General features: G+C 41.4%; 1 protein-coding gene across 2 annotated transcripts in view; it reads right to left on the minus strand.

Annotated features, from left to right (window-relative positions):
* syt1a (synaptotagmin Ia) overlaps positions 1–23,902 on the minus strand; it is a 133,398-nt gene that overhangs the window by 73,167 nt on the left and 36,329 nt on the right. Inside the window, exons 2-3 of one of the 2 annotated variants that reach the window (XM_028400019.1) lie at positions 21,204–21,258; positions 2,383–2,442 (exon numbers count right to left, since the gene is read on the minus strand). The gene's annotated coding sequence lies outside the window, so the exon portion shown is untranslated. The remainder of the gene's footprint in view (positions 1–2,382; positions 2,443–21,203; positions 21,259–23,902) is intronic. The other variant, XM_028400021.1, reaches the window with a different exon arrangement.

The following is a 23,902-nucleotide window of genomic DNA, read 5'->3' on the forward strand; positions in this document are numbered from 1 at the left end:
GAATAAAATTTATATGATTAAGATGTAGTAGTTTCAAGGTAAAGGCCCAGAACACACCACCGACTATAAACAAAGATCTAAAATAAATATCATTTATAGGTTTTAAAGCTAAGTGTGAGAGGCTTCAGGTTGTTGCCATCTTGGCAGCGCCTGCTTCCGCCTAACTCTCAGTTAATCCAGATATGGGCAAAGCCATTCTATTATTATAGCACCACAGGAGGGCGGTATAGTCACACAAGCATAAATCAATAAAAAACATTAGACCACTAATGCATTCCCGGTGGGGATTTGCAACTGCTGGTATGCACACTAATAAAAGTAGCAGTGTGGACCAACACATACGCTTTTTGATGTCAGGCTGAATTTGCTAAATTGCTGCTGGATTGTCACAGTTTTGTTAATCAAATTGATCATTCAAATTTAAAAGCAGCACTGGAAATCAAATCAGCCATGTGCAATAAAAGGTGAGGTCTTCAGAAAGCAGTGGGGGTAAGGGGGTTATGTGTAACATTTTCATTTAACCTCCACTTTAATTCACTCTTTATTCTCTGCAAGCTTTAAAACCACATTTGCTCACTTGCTAGACTACAAGCCCAGACCCAGCAGTGTAAGTTATAGAGCAGCAGGAACTCTGGGACATTGAGTTTAACCCCATCTGCCCTAATGGACGCTGGTGAATTGTATTGTTTTAGCCGAGAAAATTGGGGTCCTGCTCAGAACTACCGGAGGAGGAAGTGGAGACACACTCCTCCCAGTCCATCTGAACTGCACGCCTCTCACTCTTTTTTATCCTCTCTCTCCACCTTCCTTTGTCTCTCTGTGGACAGCGCTCTGCCACTTTGGATATGTCATGGGCAATAAGGATGAAAAATTGGACTGCTCTTTGGGTCCACAGACGGCATGCCGGCTTCGTCCTCCACCTTCACATGCCTGGAGGAGGCTGAGCTCCACACTCACAAAACAAAATGGGATTTAACAAGGCCAGAATCACTCACAATGCCTCAGTAAATAGCCACTGAACCCTGCCTGAACCAGCACTGGCGGCTGAATACAGACTTTAACATAGAAGTGGGGAGTGAGAGGATGGAGTGTGACAGCACAGGGAATTTTGCAGCAGACTGAGTCCACATAAAATACACAACGCAACAACCAGGTTGTATCAATCAGGTCCGGTTAACTCTCATAATGCTGTTTATCATTTGTCAATGAATTCTTTTGCACTGGAAGATTTTTTTGCTCATAATTAGTGGTCACAGGTTTGAGAGGGTAATCTTCTGATGTAGTGTATAAAGCCATTGGAATGGAAACATCTGTTTTCAATCAAAAGCTGAAAGCTTCTTGATTTAACTGGTAGACACATAAGTAAATTCCACCTATGAACTACTAATTCACACATAAAACCACTGGTCCAAACTACACACAGGACATTTCCATAGTAATAATACATGGGCATCTATTTAAACAGAAGAACAAAGTCTCCTCTGTATTTAGTATTCTGCACAAGAAAGATGCACCATCAGCCTCCCAGACAACACATGATTTATCATGGTTCTTTTGTCCCCTGCTTGTATACTGACAGGTGGATCTACTGTACAGTCAGCTTCTGATTCCATTCTCCTCTGCGATAAAGCAAAAATCTGCACCAATATGTATCAAACCCGCAAATAATCCTCCATCACAGTGTGCAGACATGGAAAAATCTGCATCACTGACATTTTTTTTCCCCACACACTGCGTCTAAACAGAAGGATGCATCGACAAATTGTTCCTTAAAGCAGCAGTCAAAGCAGACATGCTGATTGCTATTCATATATTTACTGCCTCTTTTTGAGTTTACAACACACTTGGTGCTAAATATAAGTTTTAATTATCTCACTATTATGCGCAAATAATCAGTTTCCATTTAGAAAATTTTGAATTGTTGTTCCTGACATCTCCTTCCATCACTAACATATTCTAAAACATCCACATTGAGTTGTCATTTTAACTTTGTTTGGGTTGTACAGCTACGCACATCAAACATGTTAAAGGCTCAAATGGAAAATAATGATATTGAGGGCTAATGCATTTTATGGTTCATTAAATTTATTTAATGAAATGTAAAACATGAACAACATAATATACAGCATCCCTGAGCGACAACATAACAATAAAAAAGGTTTAAATGAACCTTCAAATGATCTCCATGGGGGCAAAATAGTGTGTTAAATAGGGAAATTGAAGAAAACATACAAACAAAAATAGGACATAAATCTAAATATGGCATAATAACAACCAGAAATAGTTATGACAAAACTGTGTGGGCTAAAATGCTGTGTCAATATATTTGCTTACAGTGAGTGTGAGGCCTGCTGTCTGTGATAAACATACACAAAGACTCACCTTTAACTATACAAAGCCTGCTGCAGTGCCTTTAGTTTCTTCCACCACTCTCAGTCAAATCTGCAGAAGATGAAAATCAAAACAATGTTTGCAAAAATGACTGGAAAAACAGTAGTCCACTCTATATCATGCTGATGCTCACAGTAAGAACAAACTGTCACTGAAGCCAGTCCAGGAAGTTGTTTGTCTTCGTAATCAATTGTTACACTGATGATTGCCTGACAGACTACCTGCTGTGCTGAAATGCACAAAAAAGTCTTTGTGGCAACCTCTGCTCAAAAACTACAAAAGTGAATACACCACAACATGCCTGCTTTGCATTGAAAGTGTTACAATAATCAACGTGTGGTGATGGAGAGGTGGCAGATATCCAACATCAATGTAATGTTTTCACAGACAATTGGAGAACCAGTACAGAGACCAGCTGGAAATATCCTTCCCACTGATGCTGCCTTCTGTGGAGGTGTGGGCAGATTAACAGTACAGGTCTGGTGGAGAACGTGGGGGGTTAGGGTGCTACAGTATCTACAAATAGTGGAAGAGCAGTGGATACAAGCACCTTTCTTTCACCCAAGAAGATGGGTTACTTTGTTAGCTGGTTATTAGCCACCAAAGCTACTTGGTTAGGTTTAGCCACTAAAGCTAATCGGTTACATTTGGCTATCCAAGCTACTAGGTTATTCCACCCCTGAACAGGAGATGTAGCATCCACCTTTTCAGCCAACCACTGGAGGTCATAAAGCTACCTAAACTATTTTTATTACCTAAATAGTTCTACTGTTTTTCAAGCGATGACGAACTGGAATAACAAAAAAATTGGAACATAGCTTTATCAGAAGCAATTTAACCAACCTAAATGTGCTAGCTCAGCACTGGTAAATACTAGGAGAATATCGGCAGCAGTCTGTAGTTGTGGTTGTGTAGATGCAGTATGACTACTGATGACTGCCATTTACTCTCCCCACTCATGCTGTGAAAAGTGTATTTAATGGCAAACTGATACACAGATTAAAAGCCATTACCTCCACTTGGCAAAGTATAAAGAAAAAGAATTTCAACACATATGTATTACCACATTCATTCACATTTCAATACACCTGCCAGTCTTTATCCAAATACAATAATAAAAAGTGAACAGGGTAAATAAATTCCATTTTATGCAGCACTAGTCATAATAAAATGTGGTTTAAATTGTCATGTAGTAACTATAAGTGGACTGGTATTACAAACCTCTGCGTCAGCCCGTTTCCTTTCTCCTAATAGTGCTGTGTATTAGCTCTGTACCGGGTACACATTGGCTGTTTGTGCTGCACACACTTTCACAGACTATCCAGCTGTTCTCACATGTAAATCAGTGTGTGGACTGCAGGCTGCAGCCCCTTACATATACACTCATGTGCACAAACCAACAGTGCGTCGCACTGCTAAATATGCATGTATAACAAATAGCATGATGAGAACACAATGAGCATGTTATCATGATATTACAACCGAGTATTTGCCTTTGTGTCTTTTCAGCAGCCATCTGCACGAGCTCTTTTTTGAGGCTTTGGAGAACACAGCTCACGTTTCCTGCTGTGTTTTCACATTTTCTCCTCCAATCCTTCTGCTCATCAGTTTGTACCACTTTACTGACATTCATGACAGGTCTTTGACCAAATATCTCCTTTTTGTGGTGATATTTGTTCTGTTCTGTCAACATAGAATAGATATAGCTTCTAAAACAGACATATGTATTCTTTTTGAGCTACAGATATCAACCAGCAGAAATTACACTGGTGTCTCTCACAATATACATAGCAAAGCCACAGCATGACGACCTGTGCAGTAGCTTACATAACGACACGATGAGGAGGCAAGGGCACAATCTTTAGATCTGAGTGTAGACTGAGAACCAGTCAAGGGGGGATAGGAGACACTCGACAGGAGAGATATTACCACAGTAATCTATACTGAGAGGGTGAGCTGTAGAGCAAGCTGACCTTGAAGAGTTTAACCTGCCAATCAAAAGAGTGTTTCTCCCCTCTGACAGGCAGCGAGGCAGAAAGCAAAGCCCCAGATATGTCAGCTGGGTCCAGATGTATAAAGGATGTGGAGACACAGAGAGAATATTGTGAGCCACTTTTACACAGAACCTGCTGTGATTTAGAGCGCCAGAAGGAGTGCTGCAAGAGATCTTTCTCTTACAATATTAAACACGAATAACAAAGCTCTCCACCAGTAATTGGGCTAAAATGATGACAAGTAGAGATTTTACGTGCACTTACTCAAGTTGATGGATTAATGTGCCTGGCAACCGCTTCCCTACATGACGCACAATCACAGACATTCTCCAATGTGCAATACGGCTACAGGACATAAGTTGAACGTCTTAAAAATACAAGTGAAACCATTATTCTGATGTTCTGAATATGATTGAATGATTGCTGATGATTTAACTGATAAAATAAAAGTTTTACTGTGAGGACGGTTGCTACGTGGCAGGTAAATCAGACTTTGAATATTGTTGGAAAGTGGGGGAGGTTTCCTTACAGCCCAAAATTAGCTTTTTACTTCTATTGACTGGTTCAAGACAGCAAAAATAGTCATTTTGAGGATTATCTCACTGAAAAGTTAGTATATTTTCCATGCAACACTGTTCAATCATTGCTCTCCAGGTTGGGTTGCATCTTTAATCTTAAAGGGCATATTTGGGGAAGTAATGTTTGATGCCTGTTGTTTAAAAAAAAAAAAAAAACATCTACGGGTCTCCTCTTCCAAAATGAATGCCTCTGATGTTGCTTGGAAACCATTTCCCAGCATGCCCCACAATCACAGCCATGCTTGAATGTTCAGTACATCTACAGTGCATAAGGCAAACCCCTATGTGCATATGGCTCCACTAGGCTTACCATCTGCTCCCTCTGGTCAAACAGTGAAGACATTTAGAGCTTGATTTTCTCCATCAATGTATGAGGTGTCCTGTCTTGCTATTACCTCCTTTACATTAGATACTGTATATGTTTTATAATACGCCAGTTTTTAAAAACACTGACTGGTTATGATCTCAAAACTTCCTCTATAAACTCATTTCTGGAGATGTATTTCACCCAGAAGCTTTGTTCTGTTGTCGATAATAAGGTTTTACTCTGAGCTGCACGCAGTTTGTTGAAACTATTGAGTGACAGTGAACTTCAAATCTTACAAGGCACAGAGATCGACACCCGACGAGTGGAACAAATAAAAATGAAAAAACATGGCACCCAGTTAGGCTGTAACTCGTTTTTACCCCACCTAACATTCATCTGACCAAACAGAAGCGGGACATGCTGCATTTGGATGACTCTGCAACAGCTGTGGTATTTGTGGATGAGGTAGTGTTGTTGTGACACAAATGCAAGTCTCTCCTGCTTCTGATGGCTGCTCACTGGGAGAGTAATTATGAACCGCAGAGATCCTTTTGAATGGTAAACTCCCCTCATGTGGAGCCAGTCATTTCAAATCACAACTGTCAGGAGGTATTTTACAGTAAGGTAAGTAATTACAGCACATGCTTTTGTTTAATCAAGCTTTTTGCATCAGTGAATAAGTTTAACAGCCTCACAGAGATTTGTGTGTCGATTAAAATCATGAAAACAGGGCTCACGATGTCTCCAGCATGGGCCTTTACATCTGTGGCTAAGCGCTGTCCTGCAAAGTCACTGCCCCTCTGTGCAAACAGGATGAGCGTGATGAACAGAGGTAGGTTGTTTACTTCTCGTGTCAAGGTACTTTGGAGGTGACTCACTGTCAGAGAGGAAACTTTGGAGATGACGCTCTTTAGAACTTTAGTAAACCAAACTCTCAAATTCCTACAGCTTCTCGGGTTGCTGTTATACCATCTGTTCTTTTTTTTATTGGTAATCCTGTATATGTTTATTATTATCTCTGATGTCTTGTCCTAGAATAACCCGTTACTCTAGCTTGATTTCAATACTCAAAACAAAGATTTAAAAGTCAACATCTGATAGGGTATTTGATATGTTTGTAACTGTTAGAAGTGTTCTAAGAACAGTACATTGCATAAACAAGCCCTTGGGAAACCGGGGAATCAGCACTTGTATCACTCAGCAGAATGGCTTGTAACTTACCCTAGAAGCTATCTGAAAATAAGATCATAGGTGCTTCCACTCTCCACAGATAAAGGCTACAAAAACAGGAAGACATGGTGATTTATTAGGGACTTATTTCAGGCATTGGATTTGTAGCCCTATGGAAACCAGTTAATCCACTTTGACACAGTGTTTAATTTTAGCAAAGAGTAATAATCATGCTTTAGGTTGTTGGCTTTGATCTTTGCATGATATTTGCTGAACATAAAAGAGTGCTAAGCTAACGAGCATTTTACATATACATTTCAGGATTAACTATCTGAAAGATATTAAGCATGTTATCTATACCTTAGAGCAAATATTCATGGCATAGGGCTAAATTCATAGCCAAACGGCTAACTGCAGCTTCCACGTAGGTAATAAATGTATAATCATTTTAAATGTGTTGTCTATTTTTGGACATTAAGTAATTGTCTCACAACGCTGTGATGCTTCCTAACAATCCTGTTTCTCAAACCAGTGAATATTCCCATGTGGCTGCTATACAAGCCAATGCTTGATCAAGCAATGTTTACTGTGTCACTACAGTTACTCTGTCTATATAAACACTGTTCCTGGAGTCGACCAGTTTAGGTCGCATATGATCATGATCGATGTCGACATGTGCCTGGTCTGATGTGTAATTGCCGGAGCAAGAGAGATAGCTTTGCACTTGGTTGGCAGACCGCCATTTGAGAGTGGGCTCCATCTTGAGTAAGGATGACAGATTCCATCTCATCTCATCTTCCATCTACTGGAGGCAATGCTCTTATAGCAGCTAGCTTAGCTTCAGATGATTGTTACTCGTATGTGGTATCACACAGTGCCTGAACGCTGGGTGCGTGCGAGTAGATAAACCATAAAACTGGGCTTTGTGGCAGATATGGAGATACAGGATAAACAAGAATTGCACAACCTCATTCGACAGCTTTACAGGAAAACAGGGGCAGAAAACTCATGAGCTATATATGCTTTACAACCTGCCAACAGGTATAGATGTATCATCAAGGCTGTAATATGCAAATAATGAATAGCAGATTTGAATATATGTTAAATTGACTCCTTATGTTTATCACAGCAGAGTGACATGAGTCCTAATGTGGACTCGCATCAGGTGTGTCTGCTCTCTGTGGAGCACTGTATCGACTGTACTCATGCTTATGTGCCAGGATGGGCAGGAGAACTAAACTAGGCCAGAGGGGGGTCGTCTCCATGGTTACAGCAGCCAGAGGAACCAGATGCACCAGTGTTCTAATGCCAGCCTTTACTACTAGCAATATTTTTGGATTTTTTTGTAATGAAAGAGCAGAAGATGTAAAATGCATTTGCAGATTCATCATAAAAAAATGGAGGCTCTTCTTTCTTTCTTTCTTTCTTTCTTTCTTTCTTTCTTTCCTTTTACATGCAAACGGTATAGCACACGAGTCTCTGAGCATCTCTCATTTTCTTGAGTGCCAGAGAGCGATCTTTGCTGAATGATTAAAGGTCACAACAATGCTCATATTTCACAGAGAATGTAAAGTATAGCCAGGAAAACTTTGAAAGCAGCATTCATGCATTCATTCCATGCCATTATATAAATCCTAATGCACCAAAGTGATAGAACAGACTGCAACCCCAGTGCTGTTAATGCACCTCCGCTCCAGCTTGGGCTTTCCAGTAGATGATCAAAGCTGATGTTGGTCTGTAAAAAGCTTGACTCCAAGGGTAAAGGCATCATTGACTCGTCTTCCTTTTCCCACTAAGGGTCTCAACGGGGGCTTTCATTTAGGCCTGCTGCCTTACTGCTATTACTAAGTGCAGATGCCCAAAAAACATGCCTGCTGATTTCTCCTGTGTAAGTGCAAGGAGGGGACATGGTGTGCTAGAAAAATGCCAAAAATACAAAAGAGGAGTCTGTAAATGCTGTCATTTCTCTGTTTTTTTAAAGATATGATTAGTGAGGTGGGTAAAAAGGAGACAAGTTTAGCGATCTGCAGCCTGAAAGGGACCGACTGCGGTGTCAAGTTGACACCTGCTGTGACAATTACTCCGGCAGGACACATGGAGGAGGCTGTGGTGCTTTTATGCTCCAGAGCTAAAAGCACTTTTGTTTTTGTTTTAGATGCTCACATTGTGCATAACATTTTGAAACTGTCTGATAATTACAGTGTGCTGGTCATTTTTCAACTACTGCATTTTTAATCAAATATTGACTTCTTTCAGACTTTTAGAACATGAATTTAGGCTGATGAAATGTGTCAAAATCTACCACACTTTTCTGTTTTCTGGACAAACACAAATGCTTTTAAAGTCTGCCAACTTTCCTCAGCGTGTTGGTCTAACAAAGCAGCTTGTTAGTGCAACGTTTATTCTGGGAGGTGTGAATAACCTGACGTAGTTTTCAGAAATAACAGCAGTCTTACAGGAGGCGTTTTGTTACCTAGCAACTTGACTGCAAACCTACTCTGACGCAGTGCTAATGATGAAGTTACACATGAACTAAACTGAATTTGTAACACTGTTAACAGAGCAAAGCAACAATTGCCTCGGGATCAGCTTTGTTGCCTTCCTTCAGATATGGGAGGCAGGAATTTAAAATCCTCTCAGAAGTGTGGAAGCGCTGATGAAGTCACACAGGCAGAAGGTCCACCAGTGTTTGAACAGAGCAAACAGACACCCAGAATTACACTCCCATGTTCAATTTATAGCCGACTGTGAGCCAGCGCAGCATTAAACAAGCATCTGGGTGTTTTGGCTCAGACTGCCGTGGGCTAAGAGCAGTAATCCCCTCCTCCTCTACGAGGCTCAGTGCAAAGATGCCACCAACATCTGAGGCTAACTCATTTGAAATGAAAAATAATGAACTTTCATTGTATTCCATGGCGTCCATAGCTGATTAAATTAATGTTGCACAAGTTTTTGATCATAAAATTGAAATTAATTTCTAGAAAAGACTACTCATTTTTCAGGCGCTTCAGTAAGCAATGTGCAACAAGAGATGCAGCAGCTGGTTTATAGTGATGAAAAAGAACTGATTTGTTTTACACATTTTACACTTGACACTGCTTACTGATACTGAGCCAGCATTTTAGGCATTAGCATTTTTAATTCGGATTTTGCAAGACAGGTAGGTTTGCACAAAAGACCACACCAATCAGTGTTCTGTGAGGAAACAGTGGCAGTGATGGGTGTGTTTTAGGTGTGGCCTGGTGAAGAAGTGAAAGTGACTGGTGTAAGAGAGTAAAAAAAAACTATGGATGAAGCCTTGGTGATGTGGTGGGAGGCTCCGGGACACTCCGACCATCGCCATGTTGGTAGCAACACAGTCTGCCAAAACTCCGAACAGACAAAGGAAGGGGAGCGCAAGTGGAGCTCAGGTGGGCTGGTGGAAGCAGGAAGCTTGCACTGCGATAAGGCACACACCTGTCACTCAAAGCAGACACGTTATAAAATTCACCCAACCATACAGCTGACACTAGAAGGGAACTTATCAACTGAGTACTAGGCTGTAAACATGTTTATTTCTTTTGTAAAGTTGGACATATTAACATGTTAGTCTATAGGGATTGACACACTTTTGGATCCAGCCCCCAGAGGCTGCAGCGTGAAATGCAATTTTTAACACTTCCACATTGAATTCATGTCTGTCCCGCAGGCTGTCGCTTGGGGTAAAGACAAAATGGTGTACCAAAATGCTGCTATATATGCTAGCTTTGTAAGATCCCAAGCAGCTTGTTGTGTTCTGTCTTTGGTACACTCTTACTACGTCATGACTTGTTGATCTGATTGGTGACTAACAGATCAGTTTATCCAATCACTTGCTACTCTCTTGAAAGCCTTTGTTGTTTGCAGAGAACACCTCCCAGATTCCCAGGCGTGTTCGAATGCAGATTGGCCAAAACCTAGAATGATTCTATCTAATGTGATTAACTGAACAAAACAGTGGCAGGACAAACAGTCTTGACACATGTTTCTGTTTTGTTTGTTGATAATCTTGTTAAGCTAATGACAGAATTTAAAAGCTGAAGCAACAAATAACAGCCATAAAGACCCAGCAAAATACCAAAGTAATTAAGTGATCACATGTTTATACAGTAAGAAAAGGAAATGAGCTTAAAAGGAGGTGTTCATACAAACACCTGCTATGATTTCCACAAGTCTGACTAATCCATCTGAGTTTTATTTTTTACCAGGACTCCAATATGCAAAGTCACGAGCTGGACAGGCTTCATCAGTGTGATTGAGTTCACCCCTGTGGTCTGTTTAAATATTTCCCTGCCAGATTAAGTTTGCTAAGTACACAATTCAGCACAATTACGTTAGCCTCTGCGTGTGTCATTATGTGGCTGAGACGGCGAGATGGGCACGAGCCACAGTGACAACGAGAGGCGACTAAATTGCTCCCCGAGTCAGCCTATCAATCCATTAGTGGTCCAATCCAAAGCAGCCTGCAGGCAGATCACTGAGAAGGCCAAATGTCTGCTTATGCTCAAACTCTGGCTGCCCAAAAATACCCAGAACTGTTTCTCCCCCCATCACATTTAGACCTGAAACTGACTCAAATCCCCAAACAAGGCCTTTGGATTCTGTCCCCTGTTCCAATTTACAGGTACATTACAAAACATTAACATGATCACAGCACAGACAGCAGCTGGAATAAACACATTACAACTGTTTGTTGTTCAGGGGAACACTATGAGTGGGTAGATGCAAAACAGCATTTTAAGGGTTAAATTTTAAAACATTACAAAAATTATAGTATTTTTACCAGTCTCATTTGTGCTTATCTGCTCTGCTCTGTTTGTTCTTCAGGCAGAGTGGCCTTCTACTACTACTCTGAATATTTACCAAGCATGAGCATAATCCCTGAAGAAGCACTGCCTACACTCCCCGAAGAGAGAGGAGAGGGATTAAACCCACAGACTTTACCAGACACCTACACCTGCTCACTCAGACCGTATAAGACTTTTTCCAAACTCTTAGGTTTTGGCATCCCTGATGTGTTAACACGTAACAAATGTTGCTTTGTATCGGTTTGGAAGCGCCTTGGGCTCAGTGATGAGTCACCAGAAGCCGAGTTTGAAAAGCGGATGTTTCACAGTCGAGGAAAAAGATTAGAATGCAGCAGCTTTGATCCTGTTAATGTGATGCCTAACATCTTTTCTGACACCTTTGGTACATGATATGATTTGCCTCTTCCTGACAGCAATCAGCAGAGCGTGTTGGGACTGTGGATCTTTTGCTTTTATACTTTTTCTTCACTAGTTCTGGCTCTCAGTCATCAATTCGACTTTCACAGTGGACAAAAACCCACTAACCTCCACATCTGGTTGTTGTGTCTAAACTGGCAGTCGTTCTTGGGCCGAATGACTCACGCACATTTAACTTTTACACACATTAATTGTAATTTAGTGCCACAGGTTTTATGTTTTCATCCATCCCTTTATCTGTTTTTCCTGGTGATGATGGCCAGTACCAAAAAAAACAAACAAAAAAACGCAAAATGGCCGAATATGACTACAGGATTTTAGTAGAATGTAGCTTGAATTTTGCAATGTTTGCATGCAATGTTCCGGCTCAGCTCCTTCTTCACCACAACAGACCGGTACAGCGACCGCATTACTGTGGAAGCTGCACCGATCCGTCTGTCAATCTCCCGCTCCATTTTTCCCTCACTCGTGAACGAGACCCCGAGATACACAAACTCCTCCACTTGGGGCAGGAGCTCTCCTCCCACCAAGAGAGGACAAACTACCTTTTTCCAGTCGAGAACCATGGCCTCAGACTTGGAAGTGCTGATTCTCATCCCAGCCGCTTCACACTCAGCTGCAAACCGTCCCAGTGCACACTGGAGGTCCCGGCTCGATGAAGCCAACAGGACAACATCATCTGCAAAAAGCAGAGATGAAATCCTATGGTTCCCGAACCAGATCCCCTCCGGTCACTGGCTGCGCCTAGAAATTCTGTCCATAAAAATTATGAACAGAACCGGTGACAAAGGGCAGCCCTGCCGGAGTCCAACCCGGAGGGTATAGAGCTGGTCCAGCGTTCCGCGGCCAGGACAAAAACCACATTGCTCCTCCTAAATCCGAGGTTCGCCTAATTCTCCTCTCCAGTACCCTGGCATAGACTTTCCCAGGGAGGTTGAGGAGTGTGATCCCCCTGTAGTTGGAGCACACCCTCCGGTCCCCCTTTTTTAAAGGTCTGCCAGTCCAGCGGCACTGCCCCCGATTGCCATGCGATGTTGCAGAGGCGTGTCAGTCATCCACCCCCGTGAGCTTTTTGACTACCTCGGCAACTTCAGCACAGGTGATGAACGAGTCCACCACTAAGTCATCAGCCTCCGCTTCCATAACGGAAGGCGTGTTGGTGGGATTGAGGAGACCCTCAAAGTACTCTTTCCACCGTCCAACCACCCCCTCAGACGAGGTCAACAGCTCCCCACCTCCACTGAATACAGTGTTGGCAGAGTACTGCTTCCCCCTCCTGAGGCGCCGGACAGTTTGCCAGAATCTCTTTGAGGCTGACCGATAGACCTCCTCCATGGCCCCCCCGAACTCCTCCCAGGCCAGAGTTTTTGCCTCTACAACTGCCCTCGCTGCAGCACGCTTGGCCTGCCGATACCTATCAGCTGCTTCAGGAGTCCCACAAGCCAACCAGGCCCGATAGGACTCCTTCTTCAGCTTGACGGCATCCCTGACCTCCAGTGTCCACCACCGGGTCCGGGGATTGCCGCCACGACAGGCACCAGAGGCTTTGCGGCCGCAGCTTCGGACGGCCGCATTGACAATGGAGGTGGAAAACATGGTCCACTCCTACTCAATGTCTCCAGCCTCCCTCGGAATCTGGGTGAAGCTCTCCCAGAGGTGGGAGTTGAAGATCTCCCTAGCAGAGGGTTCAGCCAAACGCTCCCAACAGACCCACACAGTACGTTTGGGCCTGCGTTTCGGCCTCTTCCCCCACCAACGGATCCAACTCACCACCAGGTAGTGATCAGTTGACAGCTCAGCCCCTCTCTTCACCCGAGTGTCCAAAACACAAGGTCGAAGGTCAGATGACACGATTACAAAATCGATCATTGACCTCCGGCCTAGGGTGTCCTGGTGCCACGTGCACCGATGGACAACCTTGTGCTCGAACATGAAGTCTCCCAGCAAGATGACGGAGTCCCCGGTTGGGGCGCCATCCAGCACCCCTCCCAGAGACTGTAAGAAGGTCAAGTACTCTACACTGCTGTTCGGCGCATACGCCGAAACCACAGTGAGAGACCTCTCCCCAACCCGAAGGCGCAGGGAGGCGACCCTCTCACATACTGGGGAAAAAGGAGTTGACTTCAATGTGATGCAGGAGTTGGGTTCCAGAACACGAGCTGTGCGTGGAGGCGAGCCCGACTATATCTAGTCGGTACCGCTCGGCCTCCCGCACAAGCTCAGGCTCCTTCCCCCCCAGCGAGGTGACATTCCATGTCCCCAGAGCCAGTTTCTGTGTCCCGTGGTCAGGTCGCCGAGGCCCCCGCCTTCGACTGCCACCCAATCCACTCTGCACCGGCCCCTTACGGTTCCTCCCACCGGTGGTGGGCCCATGGGAGGTCGGCCCTACGTCGCTCCTTCGGGCTAAGCCCGGCCGGGCCCCGTGGGGAAAGGCCCGGCCTCCAGGCGCTCGCATTCAAGCCCCAACCCCGGGCCTGGCTCCAGGGTGGGGCCCCGGCTGCGCCATACCGGGCGACGTCACGGTCCTTGCTCTTCTTTTCTTCATAAGAGGGTATTATAATCGAATTATGCAATTTCTTCTGAAAAAAAATCTGAACACACTGGAAAATGTAAAGACAGATGAGACATATTTCCAACAAGGCTGCATATCCTTGAATCCTTAAATTTGCAGATTCTATCAGTCCAGTGTTAAAAGAGTAATTTCATCAGGATTCAGATGTGCATCAAATTGCACATAGTAACAGCTGTCCTGGTTAAATTCATTTAAGTGGAAAGAAAAAAAAAGATAAGAATAAAGACTGCTCATGTCCCTGGTGTAATTACTGAAAGCAGATACTTAATTCCTATTTAATCTCTCTTACCTGGAAGTCAGAATGTGATGACAAAAGTCCAGCAATTTCCTAAGGATCCCATTTTTGTATCTGCTTTGGTCCCTGTAAGTTATAATGTAGCCATGAGGTGTTCTTTCATGAGACAAACCCGAGGGGCAAAGAAACTCGCTTTCAATTTAACACACCCCAGGAGCTGGTGGTGCCCTTCTACACTGTTGCTTTCCTATTCCTGTCTAGACAGAACAGAAAATTCAAAAGTTAGAAGTCTCCCAAAGTAACTAAAGAGCTGGGCTGTGTCTCTGCATGTTGTGGGTGCCAGACTCAATCTGTTCTGGCATTTTTAGAGCATTACTTTTCCAGAAACAACACAACTCAGACCCACTCCTCAATCAATTGCATTGATTCATCAGCCTTTATCAAATCTTAAACCATATATCCTAATCTCAGATTTTGTTGCAGTGTAATGGCTAAATACTCACATTAATTAAATCACACGTTTTATCTAAATTATGATTAGTTTATTCTGATAAAATTATTAGAATACCAGCAGATGAGCTAGCAGCTAATAGATTTATTATCACATATCCCATTATCACTGCACTATGAGGACATTAAATATTTGAAATTCATCCAGTTTCATTAGAGTGCAGCTCAGCTTTTCACTAAACGTGTATGCAAATTTTTTGAAACTTAACTAATGAATTTGACAGCCCTCCAAAGAATCCAGAAGTGTCTTCGAGAGCCGAGCTCATACAATATCAATGAGCCACACATTCTTCTCTCTCAGGGGAGAGAAGCAAACAGGGTCTGTCTTTTGTATTTGTCATATCTCCTCCAGCCCACGGTGACCGCAATGTGTCTCAGACGCTTTGGCTCACAAAGGACGGATCGGCACCAAGGAGCCAGGGGAATTGGAGCACTATGGGAAATGGCTTCCCTGTGGCCATTTTGAACATGCCAGACCATCTTCCCTCATGTGTTGTCTTCACTTAAGCTTATCCAGGGGGGAAGTTTCCTTTTTTTCCCTCTCTCACCATGTAAGGATCCTAGAGGAGCACTGACAGACACAAGCCAGCCCATCTGGTGATTACTAAACACTATGTGGCAGGCTCACATGACAGAGGATAGGACAAAGCTACTGCAAAATATTATATAGGTAGAGTCTGTGGCCTATTTTGATAATATACCTCCATGCACATATGATAAATGTCATGACTCATGCATCAACAGTTTGGCTAAAGGCTTCTGTTTCAGTTTCTTGTCTCTCTGCCCACTTCTGTGTCTTGCTATATCATAGTAAGCATTTGTACTCATGCATGTCTGCTTCCCTCAGCAGTGTGGTTCCTATGCTTTTTTACGTTACTTCTTCTATTTTAGACAGTGGCAACAGAAATAGAGCTAATATGGTAGAGGAGCAAGATAATTTTTCAATATTTATATGTTAGCAGGTACATTTGATGATATGCCAGACAGATATCCTACATGATCCACTCAGTCAGATGCCAAAAAAAATGCATTAGAGCAACAATTATTCTGCATCTAGTTGAATGCCTGGACCATTGGTTCAACAGTAATTTAACATTAAACTATAATACTACATACTGTAATTTACAGGCATTTTTCCTACTACTCCCTCCTACTTTCTAATGATGTGGACTTTCCACTACTGCACTAGCTAATGGATAAATAGGTGCCTTCAGAGTGCAATAAAGCTGTCCAAACTACCGCTGTGAGAAACATAACTGCAGCAAATAAGAGTTAATGATCATTAGGTTAATATTTTTTTAATTAGTTTGTTCAACAGTCTGACTTCTTACCAAAAGTTTACTGGATGTTTTGTATTCTGCAGTGTAGACTTTGAAATTATGTCTTTTATACTGGGTTATAGCACATAACAATAATTGAAAAATTGCAGTTTTTGTCATGTCAGAAATTCCCAAATCTCCAAGTGACTTCAAATATTGTCTGCCTAGTGTCACCCCACCATTATCAAATGGCAGGCTCAGATTTGATTCAATGAACAAGGCAGGAAATGAAATGGCAGCGCAGCTAGATTAAAACTGGGGAACAAGGACCTCTGTCTGTCCCCTCTGAAAAGGAAACATGGCTGAATACTAGGGCTGGGTAAAAAAATCGATTTAATTGATTTCGGATCGATTCCATTTAAATTTTGCACTATCGATTCACAGGGCATGAGATCGAGTTTTTTTGTGTTGTGTGATTTTCCTCCCTCAGCGCTCTGGTGCGTGATGACGCAGCTGCGCAGTCGTACGTCGCGTCATTCAGGCACGCAGCCAAAATGGCTAAGGCAGGGAAAACACCGCTCGGCAAGCCATCCCAAATGAAATCCGACGTGTGGAATCATTTCAAGTTTAAAAGGACAAAGGACGAAGAGCTTGGCATATCTTGAGCTTGGCAGAGCTCAGTTATTGTAGGATTACTACAAACCTCAGAAACCACCTGACAAGGTACCACACTACGCTAAACTTAGCTTCCGACAGTACACCGCCCGGAGCAAAACAAAAGAAACTGAAGGACCTGCCAGCATTACCATCAGAGTCTCCGTGGCCCATAAAAACAACAGAGGCCATTGCAACTTTTGTTTGCAGAGATTTACGCCCATACTCGGCAGTGGAAACTGAAGGATTCCGGCAGCTCATTCAGGTGCTCGAACCACACTACGTTATGGTGCAGCGTAAACATCTGAATGAAACTGTGATCCCCGTGATGTATACATCTGTGAAAGATGTGACACGAATGAAAATACAGTCAGCAAATGTCAATGAGCTCCTTTTCCTCAACAAGGATCTCTGTGGTACAGTTTAAGTTTACTGTCTACGATTGTTAATATTTAATACTTTTTTAAAAATTTTTTCATGTAAAAAGTGCAATTTTCTGCAACATTCATGAGCACTTTTTACATTTGCACTTTTTTTAATACAGTAGGATAAGACAGTTTTGTTTACAGTTACATGTGAACTGTCAAATTTACAAAATAAAGACGTGTATTTTGCAACGTATTGTATATTTTCATTATTTAAGAGCAGATTGATTCAATTCAGATTGAATCGAATTGAATCGTGATTAATCAATTTAAAACCCTAATAATCGAAATCGAATCGATCTAGGAAATTGATGGTAATACCCAGCCCTACTGAATACTAACCTTGACAGTGAAGAGGAAGGATTTTATTCTTTGCTGAAATGACCATCTAAACCATGGAATGGTGAATGGGGAATATTAGCCTACTAATAAAGCTGGAACAAGTAAGGAACTGTTATAAAAACCTGCTTTGAATAATTATTTTTCCCCTCACTTGTTTTCATTTGCTTTGACCTGTATTTGAAGCTTTAAATATTTTAGTTTGCTATAAGAAATGTATCAGGAATCGCTGAAGCATTTTAATGGGTTTGATCTTACCTTCACAAATAAGGTTAAACCGATTCAGATTTCCACAGTGATAACTACCACCTTTATCATCATATTTGCTACCCAGAGATGACATCATGTGCATCAGTTTAATAATAGCAGGGTGTGGCACCTAAAGTAGTTCATCATAAAGTAATTACATTCACAATGGTGTTTTTAGGGCTTTCATTTCAAGGTGCAATAATCACTTCAGGACTAACAGTTCTTTGCTGACTTAGAGAGTACATGTAATAGCTACAGTGTTTGTGTAATGAGTCTCACTGCCAGTAGGGGGAGGCAAATATTCTGCATAGGGGCTTTAATTGGCAATTAATTTGGATTAATTAATTTCAGGGAAAAGCATTTAGAATAGCAAATTTTCCTTTGAATTCTTCTAATCATCTGAACATATTTTAGATATTTTGAGTGTATTTTCTTGAGATTATCCATACATCTAAGATTTTTTGATCAGTTGCTGGAGTCTTATGCGACATAGTTTAAAATGTGCTGAACCTTAACAGTAACCCTGTTATTAATGCATACTGAAAATACTCACAGTCCTGCATGGACTGTATATGAAAATATTCTTTATCACTCTATTAATTTCAATTATCAACTTGTAATCATCAATAAAACAAATCATGTGGGACAGTAACATTGACAAATGTTTGTGTTTATTTTTTATAATAGAAGCAGCAGCAACATCAGGCTACTGCCGTCCATCCATCATTGACAGATAGTGAGCGAACGTTAGACATTTCTGATTGTTTATTGATCTTATAAAATGAGATTATGGTTATCTAATGCCCTGCCAGCCGTGTATCAATCTTGGATGTGCTGACACAAAAACTGCATCACATTGAAGTCAATCATTTATTTGCATCTTGGTCATCCAATATGGAAGCCAATTTCATTACAACCAGTCAAATTCCTTCCAGTATGCACACCAAGCAGCAACCTCCAGGGTTATGAAATGGAACCAAGGGCGAAGTGTTAAAAGTTGCAGCCTGTAGGGGCTGGCAACAAAGGTGAGTCAATCTCCATAGCCTCCCATGTTAAAATGTCCAATTTCACAGCAGAAATAAACACTTTTACATCCATTTGTTTCCTCTGATGAGTTTGCTTTATGACAACTCTCTCTGGGGTTGAATTATTATTATTATTATTATTATTATTTTATTTTTTTTTTTTAACTAAAAAGATTAAGTAGAGAGCCGAGTGGGAGCTGAGATGATATCCATCCACTGACAGATTTAGCATTCCACATACAAAAACCACTAACAGTCACCTGCCATTAGGGGAAACTTTACAAGTCCGGTAGTACACACCACAAAAGAAAAGTTTATTGCCTCAGCAGAGAGTAAACAAAAGCAACCGCAGCGAAGCAACAATATCCAATTACACACTTTCCTATGAGACTTCACCATAGCTCAGGTGTCATTGTGCATCTAAAGGGCTTGTGCAATTTTTCAACTACTTATTAAAGATAATGTGAGTTAACTTTTCTTTGCAGACACAAGCAAAGCTTCTGCTGAAGCTACTAGCAAATTACTAAAATCCTTATTATGATGTTTACAATAAGTGAAGAAATAAGTGGAAACTGGCGCTTTGTCACCTCAAAGTGTTTCTGGCATTTTTATTATGAAGCACAGTAATCCTCAGGGAATAGTGTTTCAGTAGAAACTTCTTCAGGGATTATCAGTGGCAGCTAAAGTAACTTTAAAGAAGGAATAAAGGAATAAATGATTTTTCACTTGCTCCAGCAGAATGTGGAGCCATGGTACAGTGGGATTTTAACCCAATCATACAGCATGAAGGATGATTAATATGTTTGCTAATGGGAGAAGGCTGGAACATCTCTGGATGTGAGATCAGGTATGAAACATAAACAGCAGTGATCACTGGCAAGTGGAGGTGGGCAGCGCAGAGTACATCAATCAGTGGTGACAGCTGAGACAGACGCAGGGGCCATTATCATCAGTGTGTGCTCCACTATATCAAATCATGGGGATAATTAATCGTATCTGTAAATCTATGACTCCAAACGGGAACAAAGCAAACATTATCCATATAAATATGAGACTGTAACTGAGCAGTATGAAGAGAATGCTGCAACTATTTTTGTTAGAGTTCACACCAAGAAGCAGAGGTGAACTTTTAGTTTTCTTTAGAATGAGAAAATAGTTAAGCAATGGAAGAAACTGGCTTTTAACAAGATTCTGACTATACAACCCTGGACACAAGTAAAATGTGTACATATCTATGAATGTGTGCTTTATGGCCTCAAAGCATAAGACAACATACTGACAAATTAACTTCTGGGTTGTCTGCATAGCCCTCTCTAAGGTACTCTATTTTCCCCTCAGTAGCATTTGCATGAGCCCAAGAAAGCCAAATAATGTGAACTACAGACGCATACTCTGAAGGGAAGTCTCTTATTCTGTGAGGTAAACACCAAGGTCAAACCTTTAAGTGTGTAGTAGTTGGTTCTGTGAGAACAGAAACAGCCAGGTTTTGGCCTGAGGTCCCCTTCGTGACCAGGGTGAGTTTGCTCTAGTCCCAGGGATGTCAGCAAATAACCGTCTTAACTGTAGCTCTGTCTGACCTATTACCCAGAAATACTTTTGCCCTGAAGGACCCTGCTGGAGCTGTACTATTAGAAGAAAAGCAAAACAACTAGAGAAACTGCCACATGGGACAAAAAACACCTGTGTTGGTGTTTAAACCTGCAAAAGTTCTGTTTAAAAAATACTTAAATATTTAAGTTGAAATCCAGACTAATAAATAAAGGATAAACCCAAATGAGCACTGTCAGTAAATAATGCATAAAAATGCCCGTCCCCTGCCTGCAGTCAGCAGCCACTGCCTTTTCTGATCACAGCTGACTTCACTCCATTGAATTAACACACAGCTTTCTGGGCTACAGGCTCAGGGGCCATGTTGGAGCCTCAGTGGTGAATATTAGATTGCACGCCTCCAGATCTCATTAAAGGAAGCAACAGGACAATGTCTGCATCTCAAATGAGACCAGAGGCCATCAGGCATCCTGACTCCCTGTTGGATTTTCTGATTTGATTGATACTGTGTGTATGCGTCAGAGACTTACATGGGGGGGGGGGATGCCGTTTTCAGTAAATATAATTAAGCCTTTTTTTTTGGTACAAATTAAAAAATTAAAATTTGGGAATTTGTATAGCATGTGACCCACAATGTACTGTCCATTATATACACATAAATATAAGTCACAAGGTAGATATGATAAGGAGCACTAAACACTTACAGTGTCTTCAGTCAGTAGGGCTTTTTCCAGTCTTCCTTTATCAAATGGCAGTTCACTGTAAAAAGAAAACCCCAGTGTCATTATATAGAAAACACCTGTAAGGGAAGACAATATAATCCTTCCACAGTCTTAAATATGGCATAATGAAATGTGTCAAATGAGTCCGTGAAGACATATGAATGAGGCTTCCTTGAAAATGAAATTAGTGGGTCACAGTAAGTTTTTTAACAAAGATGTCCAGCATTAGCCACAGACTATTAGCTATGGTATTAAATAAAGACTCGCCTGAAGGCAGAGGTTTTAAGGTAGTTAACCACTAATTAACAAAGTTCAGTGCCAATAAAATAAGATAGTGTCCACTACTACATAGTAGACTGAGAGGTGGTGTGATAGCAGGGTAGTAGGCAATTCATAATACATTAACTAAATGCATCTATTTCCTAACTATTCACATTCCAGGCATACAATATAGTGAGTATCTGTGCTTCAGCTCCATAAAAAGTTTGGAAATATTATACTTTGACCACATCTATTTATTTTACATCTGAAAATTGAATCAATGCTTGTTAGAAACGAGTTCACTAATCTTAAGCTCAATTAGGTTTATGTAATCCAACCTCAACTCTTTATTTTCATATGCTTATAAGTCTTGCAGTAATTGGTCACAGACATTAGTGGTCTCATTTGCAGGAAGCAGATGGCACACTGTGAAGTGGTAATACATAAGCAACATATGTTGGGACCTTTTAAAAGGACAAACAAGCAATATGAATCAGAATAAAGAAATGATAACTTTCTACACCTCTACTTACAGCTCTCACAAATGAGAGTGAAACTACAATTTATGCCATTTTTATTGGACAGTTTAAGCTGGAAGACACATGTTTATGTAATGAACATTTGAGGAAATATTGTCGGCAACACTCGTCTCTGTGCCAGTGGGAAAAAATGCCTCCCTGCATTACTTGATTTCACGCCTAGTAGAGTATATAAAACTCTTTTTGAACTTTAGTTTGTGGAAAGCACTTGCATTTGTTCCACAGCCACTTGATTAAGTGGGTAGTTACATTTCATTTCTTTTCATTTAGTCATTTATGGCCAAAAGCTTTACTGTATACTGGCTTCAGTGGTTCTTAATTGGCCCTGACAAGGCTGCTGCTGAGAAGAGAAATCTAGGGAAATTATTAGAAAAAGGGAAAGGTGGAGAGGAGTGTTGCCCTTCGTAAGAAAGAACTGGGAGGCAAATGTAACACTGTGACCGTGAGAAGTATAGTGAAAAAAAAACTTTAGGTAAAGTTATGAAGTTCCTTCTTAGAAAATGTACACATCCATCGTCCAAAATAAGGCACAGGTTTCCTGCCAAAATGTGGATGTGGATGCAAGATTTTCAAGGACTTCCCAAATTGTCACTTCTGTAGATAGAAACATGCAGATGGAATGAGAGAGAGAGAGAGAGAGAGAGAGAGAGAGGCGACAGAGGAAGGGTGGTTCATTGATTGGTAAGGCAGAAAATCAGTACCAGAACTGGCCGGCTATCTTCCAAAAGATGATGCCGTGAAAGATATAAACAGCCGCTAATTAGCAGCTGATATTTACCAGTAGACAGCAGGAGGGCTTTGAAAGCCATCTCTGTGCTTTTACTGAAAAGGTGTTTCATGAATGTGTAACAGTCATGTTGGCTTAAAAAACAAACACCTCGCCATCTACCCACCAGGATATGTGAACCTAAAATAGACTTCAAATGCCTTGGGATACCAGTTGGGCTCAGGCAGTCATTGACACCCAATAAGATCGGTGAAGAGGGCCTAAGAACATGTCTATTTTTTTACAGTGATGATGTCGACCATTTACACTGAGTGATAGTGATCGAGGGTTCAGAAATTAAATGTTGCATGAAAATAACAGTCAGTGCTATTGAATCAATTTTTATATACAGTGTTCCCACCACTGCAAAAGAGTAATACAATAAAGAAAAAAATACTGTGACATCAGGGGAAAAAGATTCAAGTGGTTGTTTTAATCAGCTAGATGTGCTACTAAAAAACAATCAGCTGTTTCTAAATTGAAGTGAGTAAACGCAGTTGAAGACGAAACTAACTCAGTGTGATGGGGTCTTTCATTATCCTAATCCTGACAATAAGAAAAAGAAAGAGAAAGAAAAATCACATCTTAGTGTTTTACTCCGTTTCACAGCTATTGCACAACTAACATTCTGTGCTCTCATATTCAAAGGAGCCATCTTGTGCTGTCTTGCCTTCACACTAATATCCACAGCAAACATTCATCCTGGGAGCCTGCAGGAGGCAAGCTCAGACATTATTATCATAGCAATGTCACTGCTTGTCTGTGAAGTGAACCAAACAGCAGCAGAGTGACCAAGAAGTGGAATTTAAAGTGTCTTTTCATGCCATGCACACACTCAAACCAGAGTGTAGGAGTAAATAAAGACATGTATGCTTAATATGTTTATGTCAGTGTAACAGTAGCAGAAGAGCCTGAATAATAGTGACATTTTATGACTAAGACATCTGATGATAATGTATTTGAAGTTCTATAAACCCTTTCAGCAGCAGCTACATCTCTGAATCTTCCTGGCTATCTTTTGATGTCTGCATTTGAAGATTTAATCACCCTGACCCTGTTGTTCCACCTCCACAGCATGATACCGCCACTACCACACTTCACTATAGTAACAGTAT

The sequence above is a fragment of the Parambassis ranga genome, chromosome 2 (assembly GCF_900634625.1).
Source record: "Parambassis ranga chromosome 2, fParRan2.1, whole genome shotgun sequence".
Taxonomy (NCBI): domain Eukaryota; kingdom Metazoa; phylum Chordata; class Actinopteri; family Ambassidae; genus Parambassis; species Parambassis ranga.